The following is a 7,389-nucleotide window of genomic DNA, read 5'->3' on the forward strand; positions in this document are numbered from 1 at the left end:
TTAGCGAGTAGTTATCTTTAGTGTATGCTATGATGTAAGAAGTTATAATGCCGAAATAATATTATGGTCTGTGTATGCTGTTAGAATGCTTTCCGATTATGCTTTAAACTCAATCGCTTTTCTAACTAATAGAACGTAGTTATAGGCTCTGTTATTGGGAAGTCGCGAACCCCGATTCAGAGTACACTATCTGTGTCACCCCTTGGTAAGAGAAGTCTATCAGATACAACGTAAGATCAACCGAGGCACATCGGTTGTAGTAAGTCTATCAAGCTTTAGATTCCGATTGAGGACTCTTTCGTAGTGAAACATCTGACTAGACCCCTAGTACATTGTCGGTCCTAGACCATGCTAGTGTAGTCACCAAGCATATAAACTTCGTACATGCATGCTGAAGCACAACGGTTGTTGTAAGCTGTACCTCTGCTAAGTAAGGCCATGGAACACTGTTAGTGTTGACCAGTATACTGCACCATAACGTGGTCTCAAGCATTGCACCCCGCTTGAGGGATTCTTGGTTAATTAAGGAACTGTTTGTTTAGACACATAAAGGATTGGACTGTTAGGATAACTGAACGTGTTCATGGAAGTCATCTTGACTTGGCCATGGTGTTCTTTATGGTTGAACTCTTTTTAAGGGCCTAACTATCTTTTACCAATCATTAACAAAAGCATTGAAGCACATCACGTCTCTCGGATATGGTACACCATGTATTCTATTATGCTTAAGAAAGTTTAGACCATTTTGGAATGTTAATACGTCACCCAACCGAGTCGCTCAATTGGATGAGCCGTCTGAACGTGTATGCCTGTAGTCAGACTGCACGGGCGTCGGAGGTAAGGGACGTTACTGTCTATTCAGAATCTTCAAGCTAACGCAGTACCCAGTGACATGTCTTATGACAGGGGCGTTTAGGACCAGTGTAATGAATATAGGGCCTCTGCCTATTCATGAGCCAGCATTCCATAATCTCGGCAGAATAACTGATGAAGTCATAGTATGCACTTACTTTAACCTTATCTGAATTACAAATTTTATCGCATTTACTTTATCTATCTTATAAATTGGAAAATCTCAAAATAAATATTCACTACTCCCTAACTATCTTAGGTTACAATATAGGTTCGATGTTTCTGATATCTCTAAAATACGACTCTAGGTCATACTTCCCTTACTTATAAGGAGTAGTAAGATTTAGGCCCCGCTAAATATAAATATAAAACAAGCACCCTCTCCCACGAGTGGCTGATCCTGGCGAGCCGCGACCTAACAACACCACGCAAATAAAAACCGTTCGTTTCAGTCATATCAGGAGAATTGCTAGTTTTTGGCGCCGCTGCCGGGGAACTGATATCAGGAAATACTGTTTTCAATCAAATTTATTCACAAGTATTTAGTGGTGTCTAAGAAAGACAATTATACACAGACTTGGTTATTGGATTTTCCGAACAGTCGCCAATTATATTGGGACCAAAAGGATCTTGTCTCTCCGTAGTCGGCCTGGCCACTTGGTTTGTTGAATAGTTTATGCGAAGCTTTGTTACCGAAATACCAGCGAATCAGTAGCCAGAACCAAAAAAATATTCCACCATATGATAGTTAGTTAATTAATTAGATAACTTTAGATTACTTTAGTTTACCTTAGATTAAATTAGATTAGATTACCTTAGATTGCCTTAGATTAATTTTAGCTTATTTGCGAAAAATTAAAAACAAAAAGGCATACCTAGTGTATGACCCAAACCCGATCTAGACCAGGGCCGTTGTTATTCGTACCTGATCCAGACGCAATAATCTCTAAAGCACGCAAGGAATCACGAATCAGAAACCAAATGGCGTTACGCATTACTTTAGCAGAAAATATGAAACCCTCGATTGAAGGTCGAGGAGGACCAATCAGATTTCTTGAGATTCAAGGACACTTGTTCGAGTTAAAACATCACATCATCCAGCTCATTCAGAATAGCTGTCAGTTTCACGGATTACCAAATGACGATCCTAATTCTCACCTTGATAAATTCATATCTCTTTCGAACTCCTACAAACAGCCAGGGATAGGACAAGATATAGTCCGGCTATACTTGTTCCCCTATTCTCTCACTCATCATGCTCAAACTTGGTTTGAAGGACTGGAAAAAGATTTCATCACGTCATGGACGGAGATGGCGACTAAATTCCTAACTAAATATTTCCCTCCTTCTAAACAAACCAAACTGAAGAATGACATCATTAACTTCAAACAAAGTTATGATGAATCTCTTTACACTGCATGGGAGCATTTCAAAAACCTGCTGAAGAAATGCCCTAATCACCAGCTAGAACGGTCAGCCCAAATCTGTACCTTCTACAATGGTCTTACGGTAAATCATAGGACGACGATCGATGCAGCAGCTCAAGGGAATCTGATGAATCAAATCGCAGATGAAGCATGAGAATTGCTCGAGAACATGACGATGCATCATCATGACTGGAACAGTGGTGAAACAACTTCATCATCTGCCCCACTCTCTGCACTTAACAATCAGACAGAGGCCATCAAATCCCTCACGGATAACATGGAATCTCTTGCAAAGCAACTCGGAGAATTAAAGATGCAACCACAGCAGGTTAACCAAGCTCAGGCTTATGTTAATTGTACCAACCCGCAACCTACTGAAGACTATCAAGTTGAGTACGAAAACCCTGATGGTTCAGTCTGTTACGTTCAATACCCAGCTCGTCCACCAAATCCCGGATTCAATCAACCACCAAGGGTTAATCAATTTCAGCGAAGCAATCAACCTTTACGCTATCGTTATCTACCTTATCCAGCCCAACAATCTCAATTGACCTACGATCAACCACTTCCACTCACTGGTCCCCTAGTTGAGGAGAATTCCCCTACCACCCAGATTACAAAATCAACTAACCCCACTCTCAGAGCTGATGATCAGTTAACTCAGTTCATCCAAGGACAACAACAGTTAAATCAGAGAACTGCAACCAGACAAGATCAGACGGAGATACTAATGAGAAATCAATTGGCTCTGCTCAAACGTTTGGAAATGCAGTTCGGACAGTTATCACAACGCCTTGAAACCTGACCGCAGGGAAGATTGCCAAGTAATACTGTCCAGAATCCCCACATAGAAGAAGCAAAGCAAATGGATTCCGTAATCCCAGAGGAAGAACCACGGAGAAGGTCAACTAGGCTCAAGAACAAATCAACATATACTCAGAAGCTGACCCCTGAAACTCCAGTTTGCGTACCATATCCTGGAAGGCTACAAGAAGAACCATCCAAGCTTGATTCCTTCAAACTTGATGGCAGATTCTTGGACACCATGTCCAAAGTTCCCAACCAGAAGAGATACATCCGAAGGCTTCTATCTACAAAGGAAAGGATACCAGACTCTAACAAAATTCCACTGAGTGAAGAATGCTCTGCATTACTCAGAAAATCTCTACCACCTAAGTTAGGAGATACGGGTCGATTCGTTTTCCCGTGTTCAATCTACCAATCTAGAACCATTCATGCGCTAGCAGATTTAGGAGCAAGTATCAACCTAATCTCCTACTCTCTCTACAAGAGATTAGAGTTAGGAGACTTGTCACCAACCAAAATGACAATCTAACTTGCCGATCATACAATTCGATATCCTAAGGGCATAGTTGAGAACGTCTTGGTGAAAGTCGACAAATTCTTGTATCCTACGGATTTCGTAATGATGGATATTAAGGAAGACCTACACACACCAGTAGTATTAGGGAGACCTTTCATGAATACGGCTAGGACTGTCATTGATGTGTACAATCAAACCATGATCTTACGATCACATGGGGAGAGCGTTACCTTCAAAATTGACCAACCAACCGATCTTTCTGGACAGGCAGAGATGTTTGCTATTTCCACCAGACGGATCACTTCCGATAATGAGTCATTACCACCAGCCGATGATATCGAGATGGGTGTCGAATCAAAGTCGGTAGACGACCCAGAAATGGAAGAAGAGGATCCCAGCGAAGAAATAGAGGAAGAGGAGGAATCTGAAAAGGAAGAGAAAATGGAAGACGTAAAAGAAACCGCGACAGCACCCGTTCCAAGCACTGAGCGTCATGAAGAAATAATGAGGCTTGAAACGGTAGATCACAGTTTAATCATTCGCTTCAAGAAGAAGACCGACAAGGCTGAGGTTAAGGATATAGAAATTGATCCTGTAAGTATCAAAGTGGAGAATCAGAATACTGAAGAAACCTGTTCATCAGACACATCCTCAGAAGAACAAGATACCGATGATGATGAGGAAGAGCATCACGAAGACATTCTGACTAACTCACACTCTCCAACCGAAGTAGGTCAAGGGGAGCCGGACTCTTCTTCAGATCGAATTCCGGTTATATCCACACATGCAGACATGATTACCTTCATTAATGATACCGATGAATTTGAAGACATTCTCGAAGCCATCCGAAAGTCAACCATTGATTTTTCGCTACGCTTAATAGAACGAATCATGGCTATCAGAGAAATGCACCACCTCTATCTCCGAAGAGAAGACAATGATGTTGAAATCCTAGAAGAACGCATTCAAGACTTTATCAACTCTCTTCACGATCATATCTATCACGAAGAAAGGCAACGAGAGCATAATTCAGTGGTTCGCACTATTCTCGAAACAAGATTCTGTCGAGATCAGAAGATCATTTACTCTAAGGTTTATAATGCCTTAGCCGGATCTGCACTTCCGTTCTCATGAAACGAACGAGCACTACTGACTCTCATCCGGAAGCATATGGATCTTTCCGCCGGCCGCCCGACTTATCACTCTGATTTGAAAATGATCGAGGACATTCACAGTCTTTTCGTTCTTCTGGATAGAGATAATTTCGAAAGCACACCAGAGAGGCTAGTAATTTACGTAACCATTGATCACCACGCCGATCTGATTATCAAAGAGCTACGAGACGTTGTTATGGAAGAAGCAAGGAGAAACAATCCGTTCTCTCATCTTGAACCAGACCGAGTCAACATTTCCACCTACGTTACTAAGCAGATAACACGTATCTTCCAAGAATCCACGGATCCTAGTTTCACATTTAAAGCTGGATGTAGGGAGATATACTCAAAGATGGTGAAATTAATGCTCGGATCAGGATTGCTCTTCACTTCTTTTCAGCTTAGCCTTTTAGTAAATCTGTGCAAAGCTACATACTCTTACTGTGGAGATCACCGTTCGAAGACTTCGAAATTCTAAAGATACAGTTTCTTACATTGTTTGAAGACCTCCGAAATGAGCATCCCATCAGAGAAATCATCAATACCAGAACTGCTTCCATGATTGACATTCATGGGTTAACTAGTAGAGCTGTGGATCACATTCTCATCGAACTTCAAGACTTATCAAGAGCCGAAACTGCGCACTACTTATCTTTCAGAAGATCTTCAAGAGAAGTACCAGACTTGTTACCACTATTGTTCCGACACTTTCTCAGAACTTATCCACCAAGACGCACATTCCCTCAAGAAGACCAAGATCATAACCATCAACGAGGAATGTTTGCTTTTTGAAGAATCACTACGGTCGAGCCAACGACCTTAAACAAAAGCGCTTCTCGGGAGGCAACCCGTGCAATAAAGTAGAGTAGAAGAATAAAGGATGACAAGTGAGCCGATAAAGAAGCAAGGAAACCAGCCGCATCTGCTAGGGGTATTTATTTCTTTTCGCTACTAGCTCAAGATTCAAACTATACTGCATCTTAGATTATCACTAAGTGTGGGATAACACCCAATTAAAACACTAGACGAATACTCCCAAATCTTCAACTAAAACTCCTAAGTGTGGGATACACTAGGAACATTGAGGACAATGTTCATCTAAGTGTGGGATGTTGGTATCTTTTTATGCTATATCATAATAAACCATTACGAAGATTCCAAGTCCTTAAGCCAAATTTCAAATTTTTTGCAAAAGAAACCCTTTTCGAAAAAGTATTTTTGAAAACCCAAAACGTTTGTCAATAAAAATAAGACTTAAATAAGGTGGAAATGTTGTTAGATTGAAATCTCTAATAGAGCATTGCATGACTAAGGCATTATCGACCTAAATTGATTATGGTGAGGCACCCCAAATAAGACCAGCATTCATCTTTAATGCTTCACTATTTTTTGTTGAGAGTGCCGATGTCTGTGCTCAGAATCAGAAATTGCTTTAGATCTACATCTCTAGGCAGCAAAGCGTGGTTCGGTTGTAATTAAAATAGCTACCCATTTGTCAAACATAAGCCTTTCACACCTCCACTACTTCTACGCCACCACCACATTCATATCACCTTTACTATTTCTTAGAAAATATAGAAAATGAGATTCCTTCCTAAACCCGATGTTATAAACCTCTCAAGTATCATGGCAAAGGTCTTGAAAAAAGTTTACCGGCAAAAAGTTTCTCGAGATGAAGTCTCCAAAAAAAAATAAAAAAAATTGATGAAGTTCTGAAAAAGGAGCTGAACTAAATAAGAGAAATGCCGAAGAGAACTCGACCGAAAATGATTATCAAATGAAGAAAAGTTCAAAAGTGCTTCTCAAAATACTTCAGCACTCCTATCTATCCGAATAAAAGTCTGTATAAAGACTGCATTACCCTTTTATCTTCCCCTTCAAAAATAACTTCACTACCACTCCAAAATTCCTTTCCATCATTGACAAATAACCCATAAAGCTGAGATTACTACCGTTCTCAAGTTAGCAGTAAGGATTTGAGTCTTTATCAAGCCTATGACGATGGGTGCAGCATGACTGGCTATGAGTGTATTCATTTCTTAGATCTGTAGGGAACCCTAAAACACTTGAGTGATTTGAGTGACCCGTGAAAGCTAGCCTATGTCACGTAACCTCCTCGCATGCTTGAAGAGACAATTTCAATCCTAACATAGATGACTCATCTTATCTTTTTGCTCTTATAATAAAAGCAAACCGCTTAGGCTATTAGAAAAGAAACGCCAAAAAGATTCTTTAAAATGAGAGTTTGCTTGAGGATAAGCAAAGTCTAAGTGTGAGATATTTGATATCGGCTAAAAAGTCACGTTTTCACCCCGGTATTAAGGCCCAAAAACAAGAAAGATTCGAACTTTGTCAGCAAAATACCCACTTCGTCGGTTAGAGTTGAAGAATAAGTAATTACGAAGATGGTGCAAAAAGAATCAAGAGAATCGGAGCTAAAACGAAGATTCTAGAGCGAAAACTGTGAAAGACAAGAAATCAAGTTACGATCCAGGGAATTCAGGCTGACCAGCAAACCAAACGGCCTGCCATATAGCCTGCCAGTATGGAAACGGCCTGCCATATACGTGCCACCACACGAGCCACCAAACAGCCTGCCTTACATACGGCCTGCCAAATACGGCCTGACATA

General features: G+C 40.7%; 1 non-coding gene across 1 annotated transcript; it reads right to left on the reverse strand.

Annotated features, from left to right (window-relative positions):
• Nucleotides 1-2,211: 2,211 nt before the first annotated feature.
• On the reverse strand, nt 2,212-2,318 carry LOC139895122 (small nucleolar RNA R71). The gene has a single exon (XR_011775588.1). It is a non-coding gene; the product is annotated as a small nucleolar RNA R71 (small nucleolar RNA).
• Between the last annotated feature and the right edge of the window lie 5,071 nt (nt 2,319-7,389).

This window comes from Rutidosis leptorrhynchoides, chromosome 2 (genome assembly GCF_046630445.1).
Source record: "Rutidosis leptorrhynchoides isolate AG116_Rl617_1_P2 chromosome 2, CSIRO_AGI_Rlap_v1, whole genome shotgun sequence".
Taxonomy (NCBI): Eukaryota; Viridiplantae; Streptophyta; class Magnoliopsida; order Asterales; family Asteraceae; genus Rutidosis; species Rutidosis leptorrhynchoides.